The 27998-nt window shown below is 41.5% G+C and overlaps 1 pseudogene; it reads left to right on the top strand.

The window, feature by feature from the left end:
* The first annotated feature begins 4 nt into the window (after nucleotides 1-4).
* Nucleotides 5-27113, top strand: LOC135538512 (NLR family CARD domain-containing protein 3-like; annotated as a pseudogene).
* Nucleotides 27114-27998: the final 885 nt, after the last annotated feature.

Here is a 27998-nt window from a genome sequence, read left to right as displayed (position 1 = left end):
GAGAAGGTGGCAAAGAGCTTCCTAGGGTTAGAGGCAGATGCTTGGAATTTAGAGTGGTAGAGAGTGGCTTTAGCAGCAGAGACAGAGGAGGAAAATGTAGAGAGGAGGGAGTGAAAGGATGCCAGGTCCGCAGGGAGGCGGAGTTTTCCTCCATTGAGTCGCCTTCTTTTACAGAAGGAGAGAGACAAATAGGCATATTCTGGGGATGCTCACGGTGGAGAGCAGGTCTGGACTTTCCACCGTGTTAGCACCAACGTAGAGCCCTCTGTTGCCAGGAAATAGTGTGGTTATGGTGAGCCAGTACCACGGGAAACGCAGGACAGTCTATGAGGAAGAGACTCATTTTCTCCCCGGGACCCCCTGGTTCTCCATGGCCAGGGAGATGGTGGCTTCCCTGATTAGCCCGGACCCTAATGGTTGACTATCCAGATCGTGAACTGGGAAAGGTCTAAGTACAGGAATAATGGGGATTCCCAAACTAAGAGGTAACACTCTGTTGATAAAATTCCCAGCTACGCCTGAATTGACGAGCTCCTTATGCTGGGAATGCGTGGAAAACTCAGGAAACAAACAGGTGCAAACAGGTGGTCAACAGAGGACTCTGGATGAGTGTGGTGCAGACTCACCTCGGGTGACGCCAGAGGGCCCTGCCTCTTGCCTCGACTCCCAGAGGATCGACACGGCACCGACCAGCAGTTTTCCCTCTGCTGCCACAAATGATGCACGTGATGGCCCCTCCTGCACCTTCCTACGCTCAGCCCCTCCCAAATCCATGGGCACCAGACCAGGGGTGCTGGAAGATGGCACTGACAGAGCCCCTCTGGACATGCGCGGGTGACCAACCGGTTATCCAAACGGATGGACAAATCCACCAGTTGGTCAAAGGAGATGGTGGCATCCCTGCAGGCCAGCTCATGTCGGACGTCCTGTGGTTGATGAGGGCCCTGTCGTTCCAGCCTGCTCCGGCGGCCAAGGTCCGGAATTCCAGGGTGAATTCCTCGGCGCTCCCTGTCCCCTGCCTCAAATGGATGAGCCGTTCCCCCGCCGCTCGACCTTCGGGCGGATGGTCGAAGACGGCCCAGAAGCGACGGGTGAACTCCTCGAAGTGGTCCAACGCCGTGTCTCCTTCACCCCACACAGCGTTTGCCCACTCCAAAGCTCTCCACGAGAGGCATGAGACAAGGGCAGACACTCTTTCCCTCTCCGGCGTTATTGAATGCCTTTGCACAGTGGCCAGGTAGAGGTTCAGTTGTAACAGGAATCCCTGGCACTGTGCTGCCGTCCCTTCATACCCCCTGGGATGGGAGAGACGCATCCCACTGGGACTGGCTCCGGGCGGGACAGGTAGAGGTAAGACTTCCTATCTCTCCCAGCGGTCCATAATCTGGACAACGTGATCCATCATGGTACCAAGATGATGTAACATAGCAGAATGTTCCTGGACGCGCGCTCCTCAACTCCTCTAACCGGGTACCTGCTCCTGCTGACTCCATGGTTGGGTGTGATATTCTGTTACGGGTGTATATGGGATGTCAGGTGCAGGAGAGCAGAGTGTAGTTAACAGGCGCACTTTTATTCCGGTCCAAAACGAAAGCACGTAAGAACATAAACGTGCCCAAAACATGAACAAAAGTCTGGCGCGTGACAATACCCACATAACATAAAAAATATCACACAAAGACATGGAGGAGAACAGAGGACTGAATACATGCAGTGTGATTAGGGAATGAATACCATGTGTGTATGGAACAAGGCAAAACAAATGGAAATGTGAAAAATGGAGCGGCGATGGCTAGAAACCCGGTGACGTCGATCGCCGAACGCCACCCAAACAAGGAGAGGAGCCGACTTCGGTGGAAGTCGTGACACCTTTCCGAATCATAATTAAAACATTTCATAAATTATCCAACCCAAATTTAGAATGATAGTCCTTAGTGCTTTACATTGAGTCCATCACTAGATTTCAAGCCCCTCAACCTGGCCCACATCACCACGGTTAGAATGTACATTTATAAACAGGACCAGATATTACTCTTCTTATTACAACCCCCATTTGTCCCTGTTTTCCTGTCGCGAGTGGCATGGTAATGAAAGATTTGTATCTCAGTGCATTCTTAGTCTAAATTACTATGAATATCGCAGTGTGCAGACCTCCGCAATCAACCTAATACCCCAACTAAACATTTATGGGCACGGTTGACCATCCCCCTTCTCCCGGCACCTTCTAGCATGTCTTCATTGGTTCTTCTTCAGATAGCGTTACAGTTCATCTTCCCAACTACACATGTAACTCATGCCTGTCACAGTTGATGGCCCTTGATAATGTCATGATATCAATATCGAAATAAATTAATCAGTTTTTCCCAAGTACATGAGTCTCTCACCTGAGCCTCCACCACCATTCTTTACAGTCCATTCTATCTGGTCCATTTTCCCACCAGTACACCAGCAGCATGAGATGAGTTTGAACATGATCTCTCTCTCTCCATGCTCACTTCACATGCGCGGTCTCAGGACTCGTGGTGTACATCTGCCGGCTCATACCCTGGTTGATGGCTCAGACTCAGGTCACAGGTAGGAGAGTTAAAAAGCATGTTCGTATTGAACGCCTTTGTCGCTCTTTCTTCAGCCGGTTAGGGAGGGTTTTTAGGTTCACACACTGTTCATGGTCAAATGATCCCTTCCATGCATCAAGACACCATCTGTGGTCCCCTTTGAATTAAACTTGAGAGAGGACAGAGCAAAACAACAGTTTAAGACACTTCTGAATCTGGAAATCTAGACCATCCATTCACCGTATGACAAATTATTACATTCCCAATTTTCTTAACATCATAATCTCTAAGACAAATGTCAATGAGCATAACAACACACAGTTGAAACCATTTTCCAAGTTGGTTTATACTCCTTATAATACTGGTGACCTCACCACAGAGTTAGTGGGTCTGGGAGTTAGAGTGTTAGCCCTTAGGAGAAAACCCAACAATACAGCAGACCCAATCTGGTGATATTTGTATAGAAACAAAGATAAGAACAAAAACAACAGCAATACACATATCACAATCCATTTGGAGTAACTTTCAACCATTATTAACATATATTTTCTGTATATATGCAGACTGAACAAAAATACATTTGCGTATTTACCAAAGGAGGAACTAGGACTGGGCGATGTGGCTTACATATCATTTTAGCTTAATCCGTTCTGATTTTTGTGCAGCAGCATTAAACAACACTGACAGTGAATAAAAGTAGTGCTATTGGTTCAACTTTATTAAACATAGGAATACTAATAAATAACTCGGCAAAAAGAAAATGAACATATTCACAGTGTGAAAGTTCTGGTCAAGGAAAACAAGCCTATCCACTGTCTATGGCTTCAGCGCTGCGCTGTGGAATGTTACGGCACCACATTGAAAATAAATAACATACAAATAAATTCAACTATTTCACATGATGTGCAAATTGCAAAGGCTGCTGAATGGTACCAAACAGAATAACTTCAAGAATTGCAACAAAATAATGTAAATATTCAAGTCAATCTGGGCAAAATCACAGCTTCAAATAGGGGCTTAGGCTTAAGAACTACAAAAATGTCCCACTTTCATTTAACCAAGTATAGAACCGACAATCATATAGGTTTAGCAGGTAATGGTCAAGGAAATCTGTGGCATGTCACCACATTGCCACCAGTGCTGAAGGCCCTTTCGGAAGGTGAACTAGTGGCAGGAATGCACATGTATTTCTTGGCCAGTTTGTTCACTTGGGAAGTTCTCTTCATGGACTCTCCACCACTCCAGGATCTGCCTCACTGTCAGCATCAACAGTCTGCAGGTAGCTATTCAGCTCAGCTTCAATCGCCCCTCTGTCAGACAAGGAAGCTGCTGGTGCTTGTTTGTCCTTTTGAAAAAGCTTCCAAGCGTCTTCTTAATCTTCTTTGGTTCCACTGGGCGTGGTGCTTCTGCTCCTCCTGCTCCTGACTGTGATTTATCTGTAACTCTGATGGATGGCACCTGCTCTGTCAGCAGTCTATGAAGGTCTGCTGCTGCTCTTGTCTTTATGTAGTCCACCCTGTTGCTCTTGATGTATATGATCTTAAAGCGTGGGTCTAGGAAGGACGCTATGTCCAACAGGTCATCTGTGGTAGGATCTGAGTACTTTTCGTTCAGATAATCAAGAAGGGTCCTCTTGATGTCCTTTGTTAGGGGTGGGTCATCTTCTTCCAGAGTCAATACAGTGATGTTGAACAGCTGGAGTACAGGCTTCAGATAGGAGACACTTACATAATCTTCTCCGGACAAGGCGTCAGTGAACTCCTGCAGGGGAGCCAGGGCTTTGTTGATTGACTCAAGGACTTGTATGTCCTGCCATGTAGGCACACAGTGCCTGGTTTTCTTGTCTGCAGCCAGGACCTGAGTTATGGCCTTCTCATGTTCAAGCACTCTGGATCATCTTCTGGCGTGAGCCCCACCTGGTTGGAGTTTCAGTGACAAGTAAGTGGTCAGGCAAGTCAAGTTCAGTTTGTGCAGTTTTCATAGCTTTTTTCTTTTTCCAGGCCATAGAAAAGGCGCTGACTACTCTCTTGCAGACAGCAACTGGTCAATCCTGGGATCTTTAACACTTATCTCTGTAAAAATACCAACAAAACAATTGACTAAATTAACTCAGTTTTTTTCAAATATTCAAATGGCAGAATAGAAACGAGAACCAAAAAGTAAACCACTAGATTATGAATAATAAGTACATAACACAAATATTACATGAAATTTGTATCAACCATTTTCCATTATCGTTTAATTACAGTAATTGTGATTTAATTGATTGATCTACATACATTATTTACAGTAAAATAAATATATTTCAATTAATGTGATGAACACTCTAGTTATGAATCCAACAATTGGCCAGCAATGCTAGGCAAGATAGTTACATTAATATTTAATCAATAACTAACGTCCCGATAGTTTATAACAGTAGCTGCATATTTGCAAAAATATTTTGGCAACTATTTAACTTACCAATGGCCAGATGAAGACGGGGGCCAGATAAAGTTAAATATTTCAAATAATTACATTTGAATTTGGCGCTCTGCCATTCCACCGGATGTTGACACATCGATCCCGTTAACCGGATTTGATCCCTAAGAAGTTTTTAAATTAATATGTACAAGTCTCTCTCTCTCTCTCTCTCTCTCTCTCTCTCTCTCCTTTATCTCTGTAGTGGATGGTCTACTCTGTTCAAGATCAGTCCAGGTGTGCAGTGTGTCAGCAGGTGCAGAGGGATCCAGTCTCTATCTCCTGTGGACACAGGTTCTGCAGACAGTGCATCACCAGATACTGGGAGAGACCTGCTCCTTCAGGAGACTATGACTGTCCTCAGTGTAGAAAGAGATCCAGAACACTTCCTGTACTACAGAAACTGAGTGAACCCAATGATGCAAGACAGACCACTTGCACATGTGTGCTAAGTCAATACCTCAATATGATTAAATGTAGTTAACTGCAATAATATGAGATAATATAAGTTACTGTAGTTGTGGAAGGCCCATTTTTCATCCTGTCAATGAATGTGTCTGATACACATCCTTTTTACACTTCCCTTGTAGTGGATGACGGCCTACAGAGAGCCATAGTAAACCATAAAGACAGTCTGACAAGGAGGTATGAATGTGTGATAGAAACCATCGACAAAGCAGGGAATCAAACTCCCCTCAACAGGATTTACACAGAGCTCTACATCACAGAAGGAGAGAGTGAAGGGGTTAACAATGAACATGAGGTGTGGCAGCTAGAGACAGCATCCAGGACACCAACCTCACATGACACAGCAATCCACTGCAATGACATATTTAAACCCTTACCTGGCCAGGAGAGAAGCATCAGAACTGTGCTGACGAAGGGTATCGCTGGCATCGGAAAAACAGTCTCTGTGCAGAAGTTCATCCTAGACTGGGCTGAAGGGAAGGCAAACCAAGATATGGATGTCATATTTGTGTTTCCTTTCCGGGAGCTGAACTTGATCAAAGATCGGCAGTACACTCTTCTCAGACTTTTAAATGACTTCCACACAGAACTAGACATAGCCAATGCAAAGAAACTCCATGCCTATAAAGTTATGTTCATCTTTGATGGTTTGGATGAAAGCAGACTTCCATTGGATTTCCAGAACAACGAAATGGTGCCCGATGTCACACAGACATCATCTGTTGATGTTCTGCTAACAAACCTCATCAAGGGAATCTACTTCCCTCTGCTCTCCTTTGGATAACTTCCCGACCTGCAGCAACCAATCAGATCCCCCTGAGTGTGTTGACCGGCTGACAGAGGTACGAGGGTTCAATGACCCACAGAAGGAGGAGTACTTTAGGAAGAGATTCAGTGATGAGAACCTCGCCAGCAGAATCATCTCACACATAAAGACATCAAGGAGCCTCCACATCATGTGCCACATGCCAGTGTTCTGTTGGATTTCTGCAATAGTCCTTGAACACATGTTGAGTACAGACAAAAGGAGAGAGATGCCCACGACTCTGACTGAGATGTCCATACACTACCTTCTCATTCAGATTAGCCTGAAGAACCAGAAGTATCATGGAAGAGATGGCATGGATCAAGAGGAGTTCATGGAGTCAGATAAGGAGATTATTCTGAAGCTGGGGAAGCTAGCGTTTGAAAATCTGGAGAAGGGTAATCTCATGTTCTATGAAGAAGACCTGAAAGAGTATGGCATTGATGTCAAAGAAGCCTCAGTGTACTCAGGAGTGTGCACACAAATCTTTAACGAAGAGTCTGTGTTATTTCAGAGAGTGGTGTACTGCTTTGTTCATCTGAGCATTCAGGAGTTTCTCTCAGCTATCTACATGTACCATTGTTACACAACCAAGTTCATGGATGCACTGAAGCCCTTCCTCAAGAGAACGTCTGGAGCTGCGTCTGAAGAGCTAACCTTGGATGAGCTGCTGAAGAGTACCGTGGATAAAGCCTTGGAGAGTAAGAATGGACACCTGGACCTTTTTGTCCGCTTCCTTCATGGCATGTCACTGGAGTCCAATCAGAAACTCCTACGAGGTCTGGTGACACAGACAGAAAGCAGTCCAGAGAGCGTCAAGAAAACGATCCGATCCCTTAAGGTGATGCAGAGGAAGAACGTCTCCCTGAGAGGTGCATCAATCTCTTCCACTGTCTGATAGAGATGAAAGACCATTCATTACAGGAGGAAATTCAAGTGTACTTGAGGTCAGAGAAGAGATCCAAAAACCTCTCCCTTGCCCACTGCTCAGCACTGGCCTACATGCTGCAGATATCAGAGGAGGTTCTGGATGTGTTTGACCTGAAGGATTACAAGACATCAGAGGAGGGTCGTAGGAGACTGGTCCCAGCTGTGAGAGGCTGCAGGAAAGCTCTGTAAGTATTCATGTAAATTTTGCACACCAAAATACGTTATAGCAGTGTTTTCATTGTCTGAGTGGATCTGTAAGTACTCATGTGACTAACCCTCGGACCAACTTTACTGTATGTAGGAACAACGGTATTTTCATCGGCTGACTAAACTTTCTATCAGCTGAAAATTCTTCACAAACTATAACTCAAACTGATCATTAAAAGTTAGATGATTGAGCCATGTATGCACGACGTACACATTATTTGTGCATGGGTAACAGTGTGAGCAGGGAAAGCTAAGCGTAACATTTTAATACAACCAGTCCGTCATGTATTTTTTCTGTGTTGGCAGACTCGCTGGCTGTAAACTCACAGACACATCCTGTGAAGTGTTGGCCTCAGTTCTCAGCTCAAACCTCTCACACCTGAGAGAGTTGGATCTGAGTAACAATGACCTGAAGGATTCAGGAGTGAAGCTGCTCTCTGCTGGACTGGTGAATGCCCACTGTAAACTGGAGACTCTGAGGTCAGTATTCCTGTAGTTGGTCAACAAGTGATACAGTGGGGCAAAAAATTATTTAGTCAGCCACCAATTGTTCAAGTTCTCCCACTTAAAAAGATGAGAGAGAGACCTGTAATTTGCATCATAGGTACACTTCAACTATGACAGACAAAATGAGAAAAAAAATCCAGAAAATCACGTTGTAGAATTTTTTATGTTTTTGGATATAAAGAGGGACTTTATCGATCAAAACAAACATTTATTGTGTAACTGGGAGTCTTGTGAGTGCATCCATGTGAAAATCATCAAAGGAAAGTGATTAATTGTATTGCTATTTCTGACTTTCGTGACTAGTCTACTTGGCTGGTAACTGTATGTAATGTTTTGTCTACTGAGCGCTGTCCTCAGATAATCGAAAGGTTTGCTTTCGCCGTAAAGCCTTTTTGAAATCTGACACAGCGGCTGGATTAACAACAAGTTAAGCTTTATTTTGACTTATTGCACTTGTGATTTTATGAAAGTTAAATATTTATAGTAAATTCTGCAATTTCACCCGATGTTGTTGAGGTGGGACTACCTAGCGTCCCACTGTTCCGAAAGATGTTAATACACTATAAGTGAGTTGGGGCGGCAGGTAGCCTCGTGGTTCGAGTGTTGGACAAGTAACAGAAAGTTTGGAAGATCAAATCCCGAGCTGACATGGTAAAACTATGTTGTTCTGCCCCTGAACTAGGCAGTTAACCCACTGTTCCTAGGCTGTCATTGAAAATAGGAATTTGTTCTTAACTGACTTGCCTAGTTAAATAAAGTTTAAAAAAAATAAAAAATTGGTCTGTATACTTATGAATCCTTAAAATGGGGGGACTAGATAGATAAAGTGCTTTATCTATGGGTAGTGGCTTGATGTAAGGCTCTGGTTGTCCACCAGAGGTCACAATGTCCTTCTTCTTTGGTAGTGGAGTGGTTGTTAGATAGATACTTCAGATGTACCAACGGTGGTCAAAGAGGGGATTCCTCTTTCCCACCTTGTGTCTTTAGGCAAGTTCTAGACTACTTTACATATACAGCTGCAGACTGGTAGAGTCTAGTGAGTTTCTTCTTCTTGTGTAGAGATTGAGTAATTATCATACTTAATCATATATTCTATACAACATTTAGATGTAAACTTGACACACTTTCAAAGATACAGTTACTTTGTTATACTGTCCTTAACTTGTTATGGCTGCAATCCCGATATCGGGATAAGTGTCATCAACAACCGCTGAATAGCATAGCGCTACATTCAATAAATATTACTACAAATATTTATATTCATGAAATCACAAGTACAATATAGGAAAACACAGCTTAGCCTTTTGTTAATCCACCTGTCGTGTCAGATTTTGAAATGATGCTTTTCAGCGAAAGCAATCCAAGCGTTTGTGTAAGTTTATCGATCGCACTACAAAACATTAAGTACACTTAGCATCAGGAAACTTGGTCACGAAAATCAGAAAAGCAATCAAATTCATCGTTTACCTTTGATGATCTTCAGATGTTTTCACTCACGAGACTCCTGTTACACAAAAAATATTCTGTTTGTTCCATAAAGATGATTTTTTAATCCAAGATACCGTTTATTTGTCGCGTTATGTTCAGAAATCCACAGGAAAGACTGGTCACAAAATTCCAAATAGTTTCCATAATGTCCACAGAAACATGTCAAAGGTTTTTTATAATCAATCCTCAGGTTGTTTTTAAAATATATAATCGATAATATATCAACCGCAAATGTCTTTCACAGTAGGAGAGGGAAAACAATGGCTGTCCAAATTCTGTTGCGCGAGCAAAACTCATGTGACCACTTGACGCGATGTTATCGTTCTGGCTCATTTTTTCAAAATAAAAGCCTGAAACTATGTCTGAAGACTGTTGACACCTTGAGGAAGCAATAGGAAAAATCCAGCAAAGGGAGGCTATGGAACATGGAGTTTTCAAAATAGAAGCCACTTCCTGTTTTGATTTTCCTCAGGTTTTCGCCTGCAATATCAGTTATGTTATACTCACAGACAATATTTTGACAGTTTTGGAAACTTTAGAGTGTTTTCTATCCAATACTACTAATAATATGCATATATTAGTAACTGAGACTGAGGAGTTGGCCGTTTACAATGGGCACATTTTCATCCAAACTACTCAATACTGCCATAAAAAGTTAATGGCATCACAAAATAATAAACAATGTGGCAGGATTATTCTTTAGACCCCCCAGATCATTCTTAACATTCCTATTTTATGACTATTGTTCTAAAGTTCATTCTCTTGGAGAAAAAGGTTTTGGCGGCAAAAGTCTCTGAAACAGAGATATTTCAGTCTTCCCATACTAGAGAGCCAGAGGGAGAGTTTCTGCAAACTATTTATGATCGGCCCAACTCCCCCCTCTCTTCTCCTGTGGGAGAGAGAGTGGGGGTCTGGGTATCTGTCAGCCACTTTTCCAAGCTGATCTGATACCTTTGACCTCACCAAGGAGAGAGTCATGACACAGTCTACTCAAATATTTCTACAATATATTTATCTATCTACAAGCAATACTTTGATAATTGGTCATTACAAATAGTGATACATTATTTTATGAATATATATCGCAGGTTTCAGGACAAAGATATATCTGAATATGTTGAAAAAATATTCTGCCACTATTTTCACCACCAAAGAATAGCAGTGTGGTTTTAAAATAATTTGACCCTTTGCAGAATGTCATGCTGTCAAGTCACAGAGGAAGGCTGTGCTTCTCTGGTCTCAGCTCTGAGGTCAAACCCCTCACACCTGAGTGAGCTGGATTTGTGTAACAATGACCTGAAGGATTCAGGAGTGAAGCTGCTCTCTGCTGGACTGAGGAATGCCCACTGTAAACTGGAGACTCTGAGGTCAGTATTCCTGTAGTTGGTCAACAAATGATAACTGTTCAACAGATCCACATGTGTTTACCAGGCACACATAGTCCACACCATATGTGTTTGGACAGTGAAGCTTACGGTATTAAATTTGGCGTTATGCTCCACCATTTTGGATTTGAGATAGAATGTTGTGTGTACCTATGATGAAAATTACAGGCCTCTCTCATCTTTTTAAGTGGGAGAACTTGCACAATTGGTGGCTGACTAAATACTTTTTTGCCCCAGTGTATATTGTATTAAAGTAGTCATAAGTTTAGTATTTGGTCCCATATTCCTTACCTGCAGTGATTACATTAAGCTTGTGACTCCACAAACTTTTTGAATGTATTTGCAGTTTGTTTTGGTTGTGTTTTGGATAATGTTTTTCCTTATAGTAACTGAATGGTGAGTAATGTCCTGCGTCATTTTGCAGTCACTTGTATTGTAAGTAAGAATAGAATATGTTTCTGAACACTTCTACATTCATGTGGATACTACCATGATTAGGAATAATCATGAATGAATTGTGAATGATGATGAATGAGAAAGTTACAGAGGCACAAAGATCATACCCCCTCTGTTATTGGTAATGTTGAGAGGTTAGCTGTCTTGTTGTAACCTATGTAACTTTCTCACTCATTATTATTCATGATTCATTCATAATTTTTCTTAATCATGTCATCATTAGGATTAATTAAGTAATGTTTAGAAACATGTTATCTACTCACTTAGACTGAAGATTAATCCTGTCATCATCCACTATTCAGTTTCTATTGGGAAAAACATAACCCAAAACACAACCAAAACAAACTGCAAATGCAACCAATGAGTTTGGGACCAAATACTAAACTTTTGACTCTACACTATACGTGAATTGGTCAGAATACTTCAAAGACTTCTTCAAATGGGTGGGCTAGATACATAAAGTGCTTTCATTTTGAAACGTGAAACAGATATGTATGAAAGTACCCTCAAATAAAATATGACATTATATACTGTCACCTCATATGAAACAGTTACAATGTTAGCTTTTATGTCAAAATAGATATGCTGTGGACTGTATACCCAATACAATCCAAATCTGATACCTCACTGTCTGTCTTTTGACTGATTCTCCTTTGTATAATGGTCTGGTCAGTCTACTCCAATATTTCTGCTATATATGTTTCTATCTACAAGCAATACATTGATCACTTGTCATTTCTAATGATACATTAATAAAGAAAAAGAAATGACACGTTTCAGGACATCTGAATATGTTAAAAAAATATACTGCCACTATTTTCACCAACAAAGAATAGCAGTGTGACATTTAAATTATTTTAATCTTTGCAGGCTGTCAGGCTGTCTAGTCACACAGGAAGGCTGTGCTTCTCTGGTCTCAGCTCTGAGGTCAAACCCCTCACACCTGAGAGAGCTGGACCTGAGCTACAATCACCCAGGAGACTCAGGAGTCAGACTGCTCTCTGCTGGACTGGAGGATCCACACTGCAGACTGGAGAAACTCAAGTATGTAGAGGGTTAATGTTAATATCAGACATGTGTGAGTTATCAGGCTAGTTAAGACAAACATTCTTACCTCTGTGTGTGAGTTCATGTATATCAATCAATGTCTGTCTGTTCTTCTGTTTACTGCTACAGTGTGGAACATAGTGGAAAGTACACAATGAATCCTGGACTTAAAAATGTAAGTGTTGACTGCTGTGAAGAATATGACTAAGAATAAGTCTTAATTCATGTTAAGTCATAGTCAAAGACCACCATCATTACTTACTTGGTCATATTAAATATATCCTGTAGTTCTACGGAAGCAGATATCAGGGACAACATGGAAGCCTCTGTAACTTTCTCAATCATAGTTTTTCATGATTCATTCATGATCTTTCTTAATCATGCCATCAGCAGGATAAGTATTGTTTTTAAACATGTTACCTACTCACTTAGAAGATTAATCCAGTTGTCATCCACTGTTCAGTTACTATTGGGCAAAACATAACCCAAAACACAACCAAAACAAACTGCAAAAGCTACCAATGAGTTTGGGACCAAGCACTAAACTTTTGACTACTTTAATACACTATAGGTGAATTGGTCAGAATACGTATGACTTCTTGAAATGGGGGACTAGATAAATATAGTGCTTTCATTCTGAAATGTGAAAAATATACAGTTGAAGTCGGAAGTTTACATACACTTAGGCTGGAGTCATTAAAACTAGTTTTTCAACCGCTCCACAAATTTCTTGTTAACAAACTATAGTTTTGGCAATTCGGTTAGGATATCTACTTCATGCATGATACAAGTAACTTTTCCAAGAGTTGTTTACAGACAGATTATTTCACTTATAATTCACTGTATCACAATTCCAGTGGGTCAGAAGTTCACATACACTAAGTTGACTGTGCTTTTAAACAGCTTGGAATATTCCATAAAATTATGTCATGTCTTCAGAAGCTTCTGATGGGCAAATTGACATCATTTGAGTCACTTGGAGGTCTACCAGTGGATGTACAGTGCCTTGCGAAAGTATTCGGCCCCTTGAAATTTGCGACCATTTGCCACATTTCAGGCTTGAAACATAAAGATATAAAACTGTATTTTTTTGTGAAGAATCAACAACAAGTGGGACACAATCATCAAGTGGAACGACATTTATTGGATATTTCAAACTTTTTAACAAATAAAAAACTGAAAAATTGGGCGTGCAAAATTATTCAGCCCCTTTACTTTCAGTGCAGCAAACTCTCTCCAGAAGTTCAGTGAGGATCTCTGAATGATCCAATGTTGACCTAAATGACTAATGATGATAAATACAATCCACCTGTGTGTAATCAAGTCTCCGTATAAATGCACCTGCACTGTGATAGTCTCAGAGGTCCTTTAAAAGCGCAGAGAGCATCATGAAGAACAAGGAACACACCAGGCAGGTCAGAGATACTGTTGTGAAGAAGTTTAAAGCCGGATTTGGATACAAAAAGATTTCCCAAGCTTTAAACATCCCAAGGAGCACTGTGCAAGCGATAATATTGAAATGGAAGGAGTATCAGACCACTGCAAATCTACCAAGACCTGGCCGTCCCTCTAAACTGTCAGCACATACAAGGAGAAGACTGATCAGAGATGCAGCCAAGAGGCCCATGATCACTCTGGATGAACTGCAGAGATCTACAGCTGAGGTGGGAGACTCTGTCCATAGGACAACAATCAGTCGTATATTGCACAAATCTGGCCTTTATGGAAGAGTGGCAAGAAGAAAGCCATTTCTTAAAGATATCCATAAAAGTGTCGTTTAAAGTTTGCCACAAGCCACCTGGGAGACACACCAAACATGTGGAAGAAGGTGCTCTGGTCAGATGAAACCAAAATTGAACTTTTTGGCAACAATGCAAAACGTTATGTTTGGCGTAAAAGCAACACAGCTCATCACCCTGAACACACCATCTCCACTGTTAAACATGGTGGTGGCAGCATCATGGTTTGGGCCTGCTTTTCTTCAGCAGGGACAGGGAAGATGGTTAAAATTGATGGGAAGATGGATGGAGCCAAATACAGGACCATTCTGGAAGAAAACCTGATGGAGTCTGCAAAAGACCTGAGACTGGGACGGAGATTTGTCTTCCAACAAGACAATGATCCAAAACATAAAGCAAAATCTACAATGGAATGGTTCAAAAATAAACATATCCAGGTGTTAGAATGGCCAAGTCAATGTCCAGACCTGAATCCAATCGAGAATCTGTGGAAAGAACTGAAAACTGCTGTTCACAAATGCTCTCCATCCAACCTCACTGAGCTCGAGCTGTTTTGCAAGGAGGAATGGGAAAAGATTTCAGTCTCTCGATGTGCAAAACTGATAGAGACATACCCCAAGCGACTTACAGCTGTAATCGCAGCAAAAGGTGGCGCTACAAAGTATTAACTTAAGGGGGCTGAATAATTTTGCACGCCCAATTTTTCAGTTTTTGATTTGTTAAAAAAGTTTGAAATATCCAATAAATGTCGTTCCACTTCATGATTGTGTCCCACTTGTTGTTGATTCTTCACAAAAAAATACAGTTGTATATCTTTATGTTTGAAGCCTGAAATGTGGCAAAAGGTCGCAAAGTTCAAGGGGGCCGAATACTTTCGCAAGGCACTGTATTTCAAGGCCTATCTTCAAACTCAGTGCCTCTTTGCTTGGCATCATGGGAAAATCTAAATAAATTAGCCAAGACCTCAGAAAAGAATTGTAGACCTCCACAAGTCTGGTTCATCCTTGGGAACAATTTACAAATACCTGAAGGTACCACTTTCATCTGTACAAACAATAGTAGGCAAGTATAAACACCATGGGACCATGCAGCCGTCATACGGCTCAGGAAGGAGACGCATTCTGTCTCCTAGAGATGAACGTACTTTGGTGTGAAAAGTGCAGATCAATCCCAGAACAACAGCAAATGCCCTTGTGAAGATGATGGAGGAAACAGGTACAAAAGTATCTATATCCACAGTAAAACGAGTCCTATATCGATATAACCTGAAAGGCAGCTCAGGAAGAAGCCACCGCTCCAAAACCCAATAAAAAAGCCAGACTACGGTTTGCAACTACACATGGTGACAAAGATCATACTTTTTGCAGAAATGTCCTCTGGTCTGATGAAACAAAAATAGAACTGTTTGGCCATAATGACTGTCGTTATGTTTGGAGGAAAAAGGGGGAGGCTTGCAAGCCGAAGAACACCATCCCAACCTTGAAGCACGGGGTGGCAGCGTCATGTTGTGGGGGTGCTTTGCTGCAGGAGGGACTGGTGCACTTCACAAGATAGATGGCTTCATGAGGAAGGAAAATGATGTGAATCTATTGAAGCAATATCTCAAGACATAAGTCAGGAAGTTAAAGTTTGGTCGCAAATGGGTCTTCCAAATGGACAATGACTCCAAGCATACTTCCAAAGTTGTGGCAAATGGCTTAAGGACAACAAAGTCAAGGTAATGGAGTGGCCATCACAAAGCCCTGACCTCATTCCTATCGAAGTTTGAGTTTGAATATATTTGGCTAAGGTGTATGTAAACTTCTGACTTCAAATGTGTGTTTGAAAATACCCTCAAATAAAATATTACATTATAAAGATCACCTCATATGAAACATTTGAAATGTTAGTTTCAATATCAAATTAGATATGATGTGGACTGTATACTCAATGCAATTGAAATCTGATACCTCATTGTCTGTCTTTGACCGATTCTGCTTTATAAAATGGTCTGGTCAGTCTACTTTGACAATGTTTGTGTCTGTGTGTGTGTGACATGTAAAATTAGAAATGTGTGTGTTCAGACTTCCTGAATGGATTTCTGGGGAAAGGCTGTGTGCTGATCAAGCTCTGTGACAATTTTTGTCTAAATTAAACTTTCCGAGTTAAAAATACATATTTGACCTTCTAAATCGGACTGGCAATGAGTAAGGATAAATATTCAAGTGAAAGACGGCATCAAAGAGAAGATAATCCGCTATATTCACCGTGTTTAAATTGCTCACCGAGCCCAACTCCACAAGGTGGTAGAGGCTGAAACAGTGATGGCGGAGGTTCATCTCTCATGGCATAGCTGAAGTTATTTAGACGAGAAACAGCCAACTCACTCAGCAAAATGCAAATCTCTATCGATGGCATGAAGGCTACTCTAGAGAAAAATGATAAACGGATGACCACATTGAAAAGAAGAATGAGGAACATGTCGAAAAGTTAATAGACCAGGCTATTAGCTACCTGATGGGCCAGGTCGAGGAGTTGCAAAAGAAGGGAGACTTGTTGGAAAAGTTTTCGCGTCGTAATAATATTCACATCTTTGGGGTCGAAATCAATGCTGAAAGGGGGCAGAAAATGTCTCCATTTGTGGACAAAATGCTGAGGGAGATCTTGGAAATTGCTACTGCTACACCTTTGGTCATAGAGAGGGCCCATAGAACCGCACCTGCAGCCCAGAGCAGGCCCGGAGCGAAGGACACAGAGGCCCAGCGCTATCATTGTGCACCTTCTCAACTTCAAAACGAAACAGGATATAATGCAGCTGTCGAGAACCAAGAGAGAACTGTTCTACCAAGACAAACGCATATCTATCTTCAATGACTGTTCTGCAGAGCTGTTGCGGAAGAGAAAAGATTACGACGGTATCAAGAGAAACTGGCAGCCAAAAACATCACATACTCTCTGATGTTCCCTGCGAAGCTGTTCGTCACCCATGAGAGCAAGACCAACATCTTGGATTCTGTACCTGATGTCGAGTCCTTCCTGCGCTCCATTGGGATTACACCACCTTCCAGATATGAGGACAGGGTCCAGAAAAATATGCCGACTATGTGGTAAATTGTTTGGCCCAGAAGGAGTGAGCGACAGAAGGACACAAGGCCTAAGAAGTAGCCGAAATATACCGCGGAACACTGTCCAGTCCACATTGACTACTGAATCTTAAGGACTGGAAACTACCACGATTTATGCTCATAATTGGGATCTTATTGCTGGACTAATTCATCAATCTTTGACCTACCTAGTTTATTGGGATGATAAGATAATTATTTAATCTGGTGAATAGCCTGTTTTCCTCATTATGTTATGGCAATTACATATAGGCTACCCAAATGTACGTTATTTTAGCATAACATGGGCTGACTCTTTATTGATTATACAAGGCTTTTGGATTACGTTGAATTTCCAGCATTTAACCCTTACTGTTTAGGACAACCTGTTTAGAGGGACAGACAGTTAGCCTGCCTGCATATGCTTATATTATTTATTTGATTTTTGCATTCTGTTTTCTTATTGCCTAATATTATTTGAGTTGGGAAAACATTTAATGGGCCATGTAGCTATATTTCATAGTTTATAACGGAGTGCAGGGAATGGCTCATCCATGCGGGTCTGTTTATGGGCTCCTCAACTTTTTTGTTTCTTTTTATTTATTTATTTTTGCATCCAGGCTACTCTTTAAATTGATAGGTCGCTGAAGTAAAATTGTCTAGTGATAAATATTAGGTAAGATATACTATAATATAGTTTCCACAATTGCCCCGCTACTGGGTCTTGTGAAGAACCCCGCCTTGTTTAAAGAACACCACACCACCAAGATCTACCACCCAGGAATGTGGCAGTCTTAAGTGTTCTTTTAATTTCACTGTTCGTGCTCCCTTTGTTCTAGTGGAGACACTTGTTTTTGTGTTGATGTTCTTGTTTCCCTGTGTGTTTTGTACTGTGTGTTTTGTACTGAAACAAAAAACAAAGGAGCATTTCTGTCTGCAGTTATGGGTTCAAGGAAAAGGGCAATTCAAATCAAGGTCTGTAGTGTTTTATATTGACACTTTACGCTGACAAAGTTACTTAACATTTTGATTTATAACGCAAAGCGCTTAAACCATGTGATTAAACGGGGGAAAATATTGACACTGCTAACACCAATGGATCGTGACATTGCCCTCCTCGAGGAGACCCACTTATCAGACGAGGGGCACAAAAAGCTTAAAAAGGAATGGCTAGGTCAGACCTTTTCTCCTCTCACTCCTCCTCAAAGTAAATGGTGTTTGTATACTGGTTAATAAGAGTCTGTCTTTTACATTGAGAATTCAGGTAACTGATTCAGAGGGTCGGTTTGTTATTGATCATGGCCTATTATTTGGCGTAAATTTAACTTTTGCTAATTTGTATGCACCAAATGATGATTCCCCACAATTTATTAATATATATTTCTTAGAGATTGCTAAGCATTCAAATACACATTATGTAGTTGGAGGTGACTTTAATTGCACATTATCTCCACATTTGGACAAGTCATGACCAAGTGGTCCCACATTAAACATGTCGAGAGTAGTTCAATTTCACTGTGATGAACAAGGGCTTATTGATATTAGGAGAAAGTTAAACCTAACAACAAAAGATGCTTTATTTTCAAATCCTCATGGCACTTACTCTAGGATAGACTTTTTTCTTATCACTCAGACCTTAGCTCATCAGGTAGAACACACTATTATTAATAACATCACCATCTCAGATCATAGTCCAGTATCACTGAAACTAAAGTTAAAAGATCAACAACCTGATACATACAGGTGGAGGCTAAATGCTTCTCATCTTTGAGAAAATTATTTTCAAAAGGTTATTCAAGCTGACCTTACCTTCTGTTGAGTTAAATTCCAAAAACATTGTATCAGCCAACCCTTTTATGGGAGAGTGCTAAAGCTTATCTTAGGGGTCAAATCATAGCCTATTCATCGCTACAAAAAAAAGTATGTATACAAAACCATGAGAAGATTGAGAGAGAAACCTCCCAATTAGAAGAAAGACATAAGAAACAAGGGGATCTGTAACGGTTTTCTTTATGTGAAGGAGAGTCGGACCAAAATGCGGCGTGGCTATTTAGATTCATGTTTTAATGAAAAAAGGAACACGAATCAATACAAAAACATAACGTGAAAACCGAAACAGCCTAAACTGGTGCAAACTAACACAGGAACAGGAACAATCACCCACAAAACCCAACACCAAACAGGCTACCTAAATATGGTTCCCAATCAGAGACAATGACTCACACCTGCCTCTGATTGAGAACCATATCAGGCCAAACATAGAACTAGACAAACTAGACATGAAACATAGAATGCCCACTCAGCTCACACCCTGACCAAACAAACCATAGAAACATACAAAGCAAACTATGGTCAGGGTGTGACAGGATCAGGACTCTAATTCAGTTGACTGCATCGAAAGCTTAATATGCTTCTTAATTATAAAGCGGAGGGTTCTATGCAATTTGCCCAAAATGAATACTATACTCAGGGAGACAAACCAGGGAAAGTTCTTGCACTGCAACTTAAAAAGGATGCATCTGAACGATGTCTTCCCAATATCAGAACGGTGCAGGGCAAAGTTACTTCTTGTCCCAAAGAAATAAATAAGACGTTTGCTGAGTACTACGAGACCCTATATAAGAAACCTAAAGATGTTTCCTCTCCGGAGGACTTTCTCACACATTTGAAGCTGCCAGAGCTATCGTTTGAAGATAATGAAATGATAGACGCCCCCATTACTGACTCATAGATAGAAGCAGCCATCAGAAGCATGCAAAATGGGAAGTGTCCAGGTCCTTATGGGTTCCCCTGTGAGGAAAGAACTAATACCGCAGGAAAGAACTAATACCGCTGATCAGAGGGGTTCTTCATGAGGTTATAGAGTGCAATAAATATCCAGATACTTGGTGTGAAGCAATCATCACCATGTTAAAGAAGCAAGGAAAAGACCCACGAGACTGTGGTTCCCATAAACCAGTAAGTATACTAAATTGTGACTCTAAAATCCTTACTAAGATTTTAACAAAAATAATTGAACCGGGTTCATTACATGACGTCACTCAATATCGAATATAAGATGTATTCTGAATATTATCAATTACTCTTAGACCCAACTCAAACAAACTGTGACACCATCTCTCTATACTGAAAAGGCATTTGACTGCGTCGACTGGGTCTTTCTTTTAGCAACATTAAAGAAGTTTTGGTTTTGGGAAGCGCTTTTTGAAATGGATAGAGCTGATATATTCATGTCCCAAATCATCTGTTAGAATTAATTGGAATATGTCACATTCCTTCTTGCTACAACGAGGCAAGGAGATTGTTGCCACTTAGTATAGAACCTCTGGCGGAAGTTATTCGAAGTGCCATAAACATTCATGGTCTTCAGGTGGAGCCAAATGAACACAAAATATCTTTATGTGCAGACGATGTCATCCTGTACATAACAGAGGCTGAGACAATGATTCCAAGTATATTCAAATTAATAGGTGAATATGGTGCTACATCAGGCTATAAAATTAACGTTGGAAAAACTATTGTTATGATGACATTTGGTGATGCACCCTCAAGTATCAAAGACAACTACAAATTTAAGTGGACTGATACAGGCATGCGTTACTTGGGTGTTAATATTACATCAGACTATGGGAAACTACAGTGCCTTGCGAAAGTATTCAGCCCCTTAAACTTTGCGACCTTTTGCCACATTTCAGGCTTCAAACATAAAGATATAAAACTGTATTTTTTTGTGAAGAATCAACAACAAGTGGGACACAATCATGAAGTGGAACGACATTTATTGGTTATTTCAAACTTTTTTAACAAATCAAAAACTGAAAAATTGGGCATGCAAAATTATTCAGCCCCTTAAGTTAAGACTTTGTAGCACCTTTTGCTGCGATTACAGCTGTAAGTCGCTTGGAGTATGTCTCTATCAGTTTTGCACATCAAGAGACTGATATTTTTTCCCATTCCTCCTTGCAAAACAGCTCGAGCTCAGTGAGGTTGGATGGAGAGTATTTGTGAACAGCAGTTTTCAGTTCTTTCCACAGATTCTCGATTGGATTCAGGTCTGGACTTTGACTTGGCCATTCTAACACCTGGATATGTTTATTTTTGAACCATTCCATTGTAGATTTTGCTTTATGTTTTGGATCATTGTCTTGTTGGAAGACAAATCTCCGTCCCAGTCTCAGGTCTTTTGCAGACTCCATCAGGTTTTCTTCCAGAATGGTCCTGTATTTGGCTCCATCCATCTTCCCATCAATTTTAACCATCTTCCCTGTCCCTGCTGAAGAAAAGCAGGCCCAAACCATGATGCTGCCACCACCATGTTTGACAGTGGAGATGGTGTGTTCAGGGTGATGAGCTGTGTTGCTTTTACGCCAAACATAACGTTTTGCATTGTTGCCAAAAAGTTCCATTTTGGTTTCATCTGACCAGAGCACCTTCTTCCACATGTTTGGTGTGTCTCCCAGGTGGCTTGTGGCAAACTTTAAACGACACTTTTTATGGATATCTTTAAGAAATGGCTTTCTTCTTGCCACTCTTCCATAAAGGCCAGATTTGTGCAATATACGACTGATTGTTGTACTATGGACAGAGTCTCCCACCTCAGCTGTAGATCTCTGCAGTTCATCCAGAGTGATCATGGGCCTTTTGGCTACATCTCTGATCAGTCTTCTCCTTGTATGAGCTGAAAGTTTAGAGGGACGGCCAGGTCTTGGTAGATTTGCAGTGGTCTGATACTCCTTCCATTTCAATATTATCGCTTGCACAGTGCTTCTTGGGATGTTTAAAGCTTGGGTAAATCTTTTTGTATCCAAATCCGGCTTTAAACTTCTTCACAACAGTATCTCGGACCTGCCTGGTGTGTTCCTTGTTCTTCATGATGCTCTCTGCTCTTTTAACGGACCTCTGAGACTATCACAGTGCAGGTGCATTTATACGGAGACTTGATTACACACAGGTGGATTGTATTTATCATCATTAGTCATTTAGGTCAACATTGGATCATTCAGAGATCCTCACTGAACTTCTGGAGAGAGTTTGCTGCACTGAAAGTAAAGGGGCTGAATAATTTTGCACGCCCAATTTTTCAGTTTTTGATTTGTTAAAAAAGTTTGAAATATCCAATAAATGTCGTTCCACTTCATGATTGTGGCCCACTTGTTGTTGATTCTTCACAAAACAATACAGTTTTATATCTTTATGTTTGAAGCCTGAAATGTGGCAAAAGGTCGCAAAGTTCAAGGGGGCCGAATACTTTCGCAAGGCACTGTATATGCTTTGAACTCCCCCTGTGATTAGTAAAATCACTGAAGATCTAGACCGTTGGATGCCGCTCTCTATATCTCTAGCAGGTCGGGTTGCTTCAGTGAAAATGTATGTCTTACCTAGACTGCTCTATCTGTTTTCAATGCTTCCTGTTAAAATCCCTGCTAAAACCTTTACTCGCCTAAATTCAGCAATAGGCACATTTTTCTGGCAAAATAAAAAGGCTCGTATTAGTTATAAAAAACTACAGATGTTCAAAGAATCGTGTGGGCTTGGCCCTTCTAACCTGAAGTCATATTACTGGGCAGCGCAACTTAATCACATAGCATCATGGATTCAACAACCGAAGGATTTGTCATGGTTTGAAATTGAGAGTCAATATTGTGATATGCCTTTACATGGTCTTTTCTTTATAGCAGACCCTATTTCTATTGACAGGATTAAGCAAAACCCAATTATTTCTCTTCCATTGAAGACATGGAGGGAGGTTCAACGCCAATATAAACTGAGTAATGACATTTCTAGACACGCGCCTATATTTCACAACCCAGCCTTTCTTCCTGCTACTATGTCCCAAGGATTTAGGGTTTGGGAAGAGGGGCTTAATAGAGTCTCTCAACTATTCAAAGGCTCAATTGTTTAATAATTTAAAAAATCCAGGAGAAATTCATTATATCCCAAACCAATTTTATAGGTACCTTCAAGTAAGGCAGTTCACTGTTACAAAAAGTGACTGAGATGATTACGCCTATTGATGAGATGATTGAATCACTTTATCAAGGGGAAAACATTGGAACCATTTCAATGTATTATCACAATATCCTTAACATGCAAATATTATCTTTAGATAATCTTAGGAACTCGTGGCAGGTTGAATTACAGGTTCAGATATCAGAGGAGAGCTGGGGGAACATATGGAAATCACTATATAAAGCCACTACATGTAACCGAACATGTAGTACTACAAAAGTACTACATTGCTTTTCTATGAGCCCTGATAGATTTAATAAAATGAAAAACGGAATATCCGCCACGTGTTGGAGGCAGTGTGGACAAATAGGTACTTTATCACAGATATTTTGGCAATGTTTCAAAATCTAGTCGTTTTGGCCTGAAATTCTCCATGTTATTCAGGACATCACACGTATTATTATTCAACCAGACCCATGTCATCTCCTTCCAGCTATTGTTCCTGTGGATATACTCCAATCCTCTCCACTTAAATTGATAGATTATATTTTCGCAGCAGCAAGGAAATGTGTAACAAAATGCTGGAAAAATTAACATGCACCCTCAAAAGAGATGTGGTTTGGTCTATGTGGGGAACTTGCTGACATGGAGAGAATTACATCAATCTTGCAACATAGACAGCACAGGTATGAAGGTGTCTGGTCAGAGTTCCTGACATATCATACGGGTCTTACTATGTCATTTATGGGCTTTTTGTTTGTTTCTGTTGTTTTTTTGTGTGGATTAGTCCAAATTGTGTACTTATTCAGACTCTTGAAATATTTGCTCTATACAGCCAAAATGTACCCTTAATATGTGAATGTAACTACGCTCCTTAGTGAAGACAGCAAAGATACATTGTGTATGTATGGTACATGTTCTTTATGTGCTCTTTAATAAAAATGTATGTAAAAACATAGAAATGTGTGTGTTCATACATGTGTGAATGGTATGTGATTAAGTGTGTTTTATATTACCATACACTATAACATATAATCATTCAACAAGTCTCAAATTATCTTAACTTGATACCTAGAAACATCTACATTAAATTAATTTGTGAAAAGTGAGTTAACATTCTAATGTGAACGATGATGATTTCTAATATTGTGTCTGATTTCATCCATCAGATGCCTGTGATCTCACACTGGACCCAAACACAGTAAACAGACTCCTATCTCTGTCTGAGGAGAACAGAACGGTGACACGTAGGAGAGAGGAGCAGCCGTATCCTGATCACCCAGAGAGATTTGAGTACCGTGGACAGGTGCTGTGTAGAGATGGTCTGACTGGGCGCTGTTACTGGGAGGTAGAGTGGAGTGGGAGAGGGACGAATATAGGAGTGACATATAAAGGAATCAGCAGGAGAGGAAGTGGTTATGACTGTATTATTGGATTCAATGACAAGTCCTGGAGTCTGGACTGCCATGACAACAGTTACGTAGCCTGGCACAATAATAACAACACTACCATAGACGTCCCCTCCTCCGGCTCCCACAGAGTAGGAGTGTATCTGGACTGGCCAGCCGGCACTCTGTCCTTCTACAGAGTCTCCTCTGACACACTGACCCACTTGTACACATTCCACACCAAATTCACTGAGCCCCTCTATCCAGGGTTTAATGTTTGGGGTGATGACTCCTCAGTGTCCCTGTGTCAGGTGGTCCCCGTGTCAAACACAACATGATGTTTCACTCTAATCATGTGTTTTATGTTTGATCACACACACACCAGTTTGGTCCAGTTTATTCCAGTAAATAATAACAATGGTAACTCTCTGTCTCTCTCTTTCCGTAACCCTGAACCCTGAGAGAAAGGTTCAGATGCAACACACACACACTGGACACACACACACACACACACACACTGGACACACACACCCTGGAGACACATACACCTGGAGACACAAACACACACACACACTGGACACACAAAAATACATCCTGGACACACACACACATCGGACACACACATTGGACACACACACACACACACACTGGACACACACACACACACACATTGGACACACACACACACACACTGGACACATACACTGGACATACACACATACACAGGACACACCCACACACACTCCCTAGAAAGGCCAAAACCTAGGAAGAAACCAAGAGAGGAACCAGGTTATGAGGGGTGGCCAGTCCTCTTCTGGCTGTGCCGGGTGGAAATTATAACAGAACATGGCCAAGATATTCAAATGTTCATAAATGACCAGCATGGTCAAATAATAATAATCACAGTAGTTGTCGAGGGTGCAACAGGTCAGCACCTCAGGAGTAAATGTCAGTTGGCTTTTCATAGCCGATCATTGAGAGTATCTCTACCGCTCCTGCTGTCTCTAGAGAGTTGAAAACAGCAGGTCTGGGACAGGTAGCACGTCCGGTGAACAGGTCAGGGTTTCATAGCTGCAGGCAGAACAGTTGAAACTGGAGCAGCAGCACGGCCAGGTGGACTGGGGATCATCATACCAGGTAGTCCTGAGGCATGGTCCTAGCTGATGCTTAAAGTTAGTGAGGGAGATATAAGTCTCCAACTTCAGTGATTTTTGCAATTCATTCCAGTCATTGGCAGCAGAGAACTGGAAGGAAAGGCAGCCAAAAGAAGTGTTGGCTTTGGGGATGACCATTGAAATATACCTGGGTGTTGCTATGGTGACGAGTGAGCTGAGATAAAGCGAAGCTTTACCCAGCAAAGACTTATAGATGACCTGGAGCCATTGGGTTTGGCAAACGAATATGTAGCGAGGGCCAGCCAACGAGAGCATACAGGTCTCAGTGGTGGGTAGTATATGGGGCTTTGGTGACAAAATTGATGCCACTGTGATAGACAACATCTAATTTGCTGAGTAGAGTGTTGGAGGCTATTTTGTAAATTACATTGCCTAAGTCAAGGAACGATAGGATAGTCAGGTTTACGGGGTATGTTTGGCAGCATGAGTGAAGGAGGCTTTGTTGCGAAATAGTAAGCCGATTCTAGAATTCATTTTGGATTGGAGATGCTTAATATGAGTCTGGAAGGAGAGTTTGCAGTCTAGCCAGACACCCAGGTATTTATAGTTGTCCACATATTCTAAATCAGAACCGTCCAGAGTAGGGATGCTGGACGGGCGGGCAGGTGCGAGCAGCAATAGGTTGAAGAGCATGCATTTAGTTTTACCAGCATTTAAGAGCAGTTGTAGGCCACCGAAGGAGTGTTGTATGGCATTGAAGCTCGTTTTGAGGTTTGTTAACACCGTGTCCAAAGAAGGGCCAGATGTATACAGAATGGTGTCATCTGCGTAGAGGTAGATCAAAGAATCACCCACAACAAGAGCAACATCATTGATATATACAGTGGGGCAAAAATGTATTTAGTCAGCCACCAATTGTGCAAGTTCTCCCACTTAAAAGATGAGAGAGGCCTGTAATTTTCATCATAGGTACACTTCAACTATGACAGAAAAAATGAGGGAAAAAAATCCAGGAAATCACATTGTAGGATTTTTAATGAATTTATTTGCAAATTATGAATGTGGTGATTGACAGAGTCGAAAGCCTTGACCAGGTCGATGAAGATGACTGCACAGTACTATCTTTTGTCGATGGCAGTTATGATATCGTTTAGGACCTTGAGCATGACTGAGGTGCATCTGTGACCAGCTCGGAAACCGGATTGCTTAGCGGCGAAAGGTACGGTGGGATTTGAAATGGTCGGTGATCTGTTTGTTCACTTGGCTTTCGAAGACTTTAGAAAGGCAGGGTAGGATGTATATAGATCTATAACAGTTTGGGTCTAGAGTGTCTCCCCATTTGAAGAGTGGGATGCCCGCTGCCGCTTTCAATCTTTGGGAATCTCAGACGATACGAAAGAGAGGTTGAACAGACTAGTAATAGGGGTTGCAACAATGGCGGATAATTTTAGGAAGAGAGAGTCTAGATTGTCTAGCCCAGCTGATTTGTAGGGATCCAGGCTCTTTCAGAATATCAGCTGTCTGGATTTGGGTGAAGGAGAAGCGGGGGGGGGGCTTGGGCCAGTTGCTGCGGGGGGGCACAGAGCTGTTGGCTGGGTTTGGGGTAGCCAGATGGAAAAATGGCCAGCCATAGAGAAATGCTTGTTGAAATTCTCAATTATCGTGGATTTTTCAGTGGTGACCGTGTTTCCTATCCTCAGTGCAGTGGGCAGCTGGGAGGGGGAGCTCTTATTCTCCATGGACTTTACAGTGTCTCAAAACTTCTTGGAATTAGTGCTGCAGGATGCAAATTTCTGTTTGAAAAAGCTAGCCTTTGCTTTCCTAACTGACTGTGTATATTGGTTCCTGACTTCACAGAAAAGTTGCATATCGCAAGGACTATTCGATGCTAGTGCAGTACGCCACAGGTTGGTTCTGTGCTGGTCAAGGGCAGTCAAGTCTGGAGTGAACCAAGGGCTATATCTGTTCTTAGTTCTACATTTTTTGAAAGGGCCATGCTTATTTAAGCACTTTTAAAGAACAACCAGACATCCTCTACTGACTGAATGAGGTCAATATCCTTCCAGAATACCCGGGCCAGGTTGATTAGAAAGACCTGCTCGCAGAAGTGTTTTAGAGAGTGTTGGACAGTGATGAGAGGTGGTCGTTTTTGGTGGCCTTCCTAAGCCAGGATTCAGACACGGCTAGGACATCCGGGTTGGTGGAATGTGCTAAAGCAGTGAATAAAACAAACTTAGGGAGGAGGCTTCTGATATTAACATGCATGAACCCAAGGATTTTACGGTTACAGAAGTCAACAAATGAGAGCACCTGGGGAGTGGGAGTGGAGCTAGGAACTGCAGGACCTGGATTAACCTCTACATCACCAGAGGAACAGAGGAGAAGTAGGATAAGGGTACGGCTAAAGACTATACGAACT

Source organism: Oncorhynchus masou, unplaced genomic scaffold (assembly GCF_036934945.1).
Source record: "Oncorhynchus masou masou isolate Uvic2021 unplaced genomic scaffold, UVic_Omas_1.1 unplaced_scaffold_974, whole genome shotgun sequence".
In the NCBI taxonomy this organism is placed as follows: Eukaryota; Metazoa; Chordata; class Actinopteri; order Salmoniformes; family Salmonidae; genus Oncorhynchus; species Oncorhynchus masou.
This window is presented reverse-complemented; position numbering and strand designations above follow the sequence as displayed.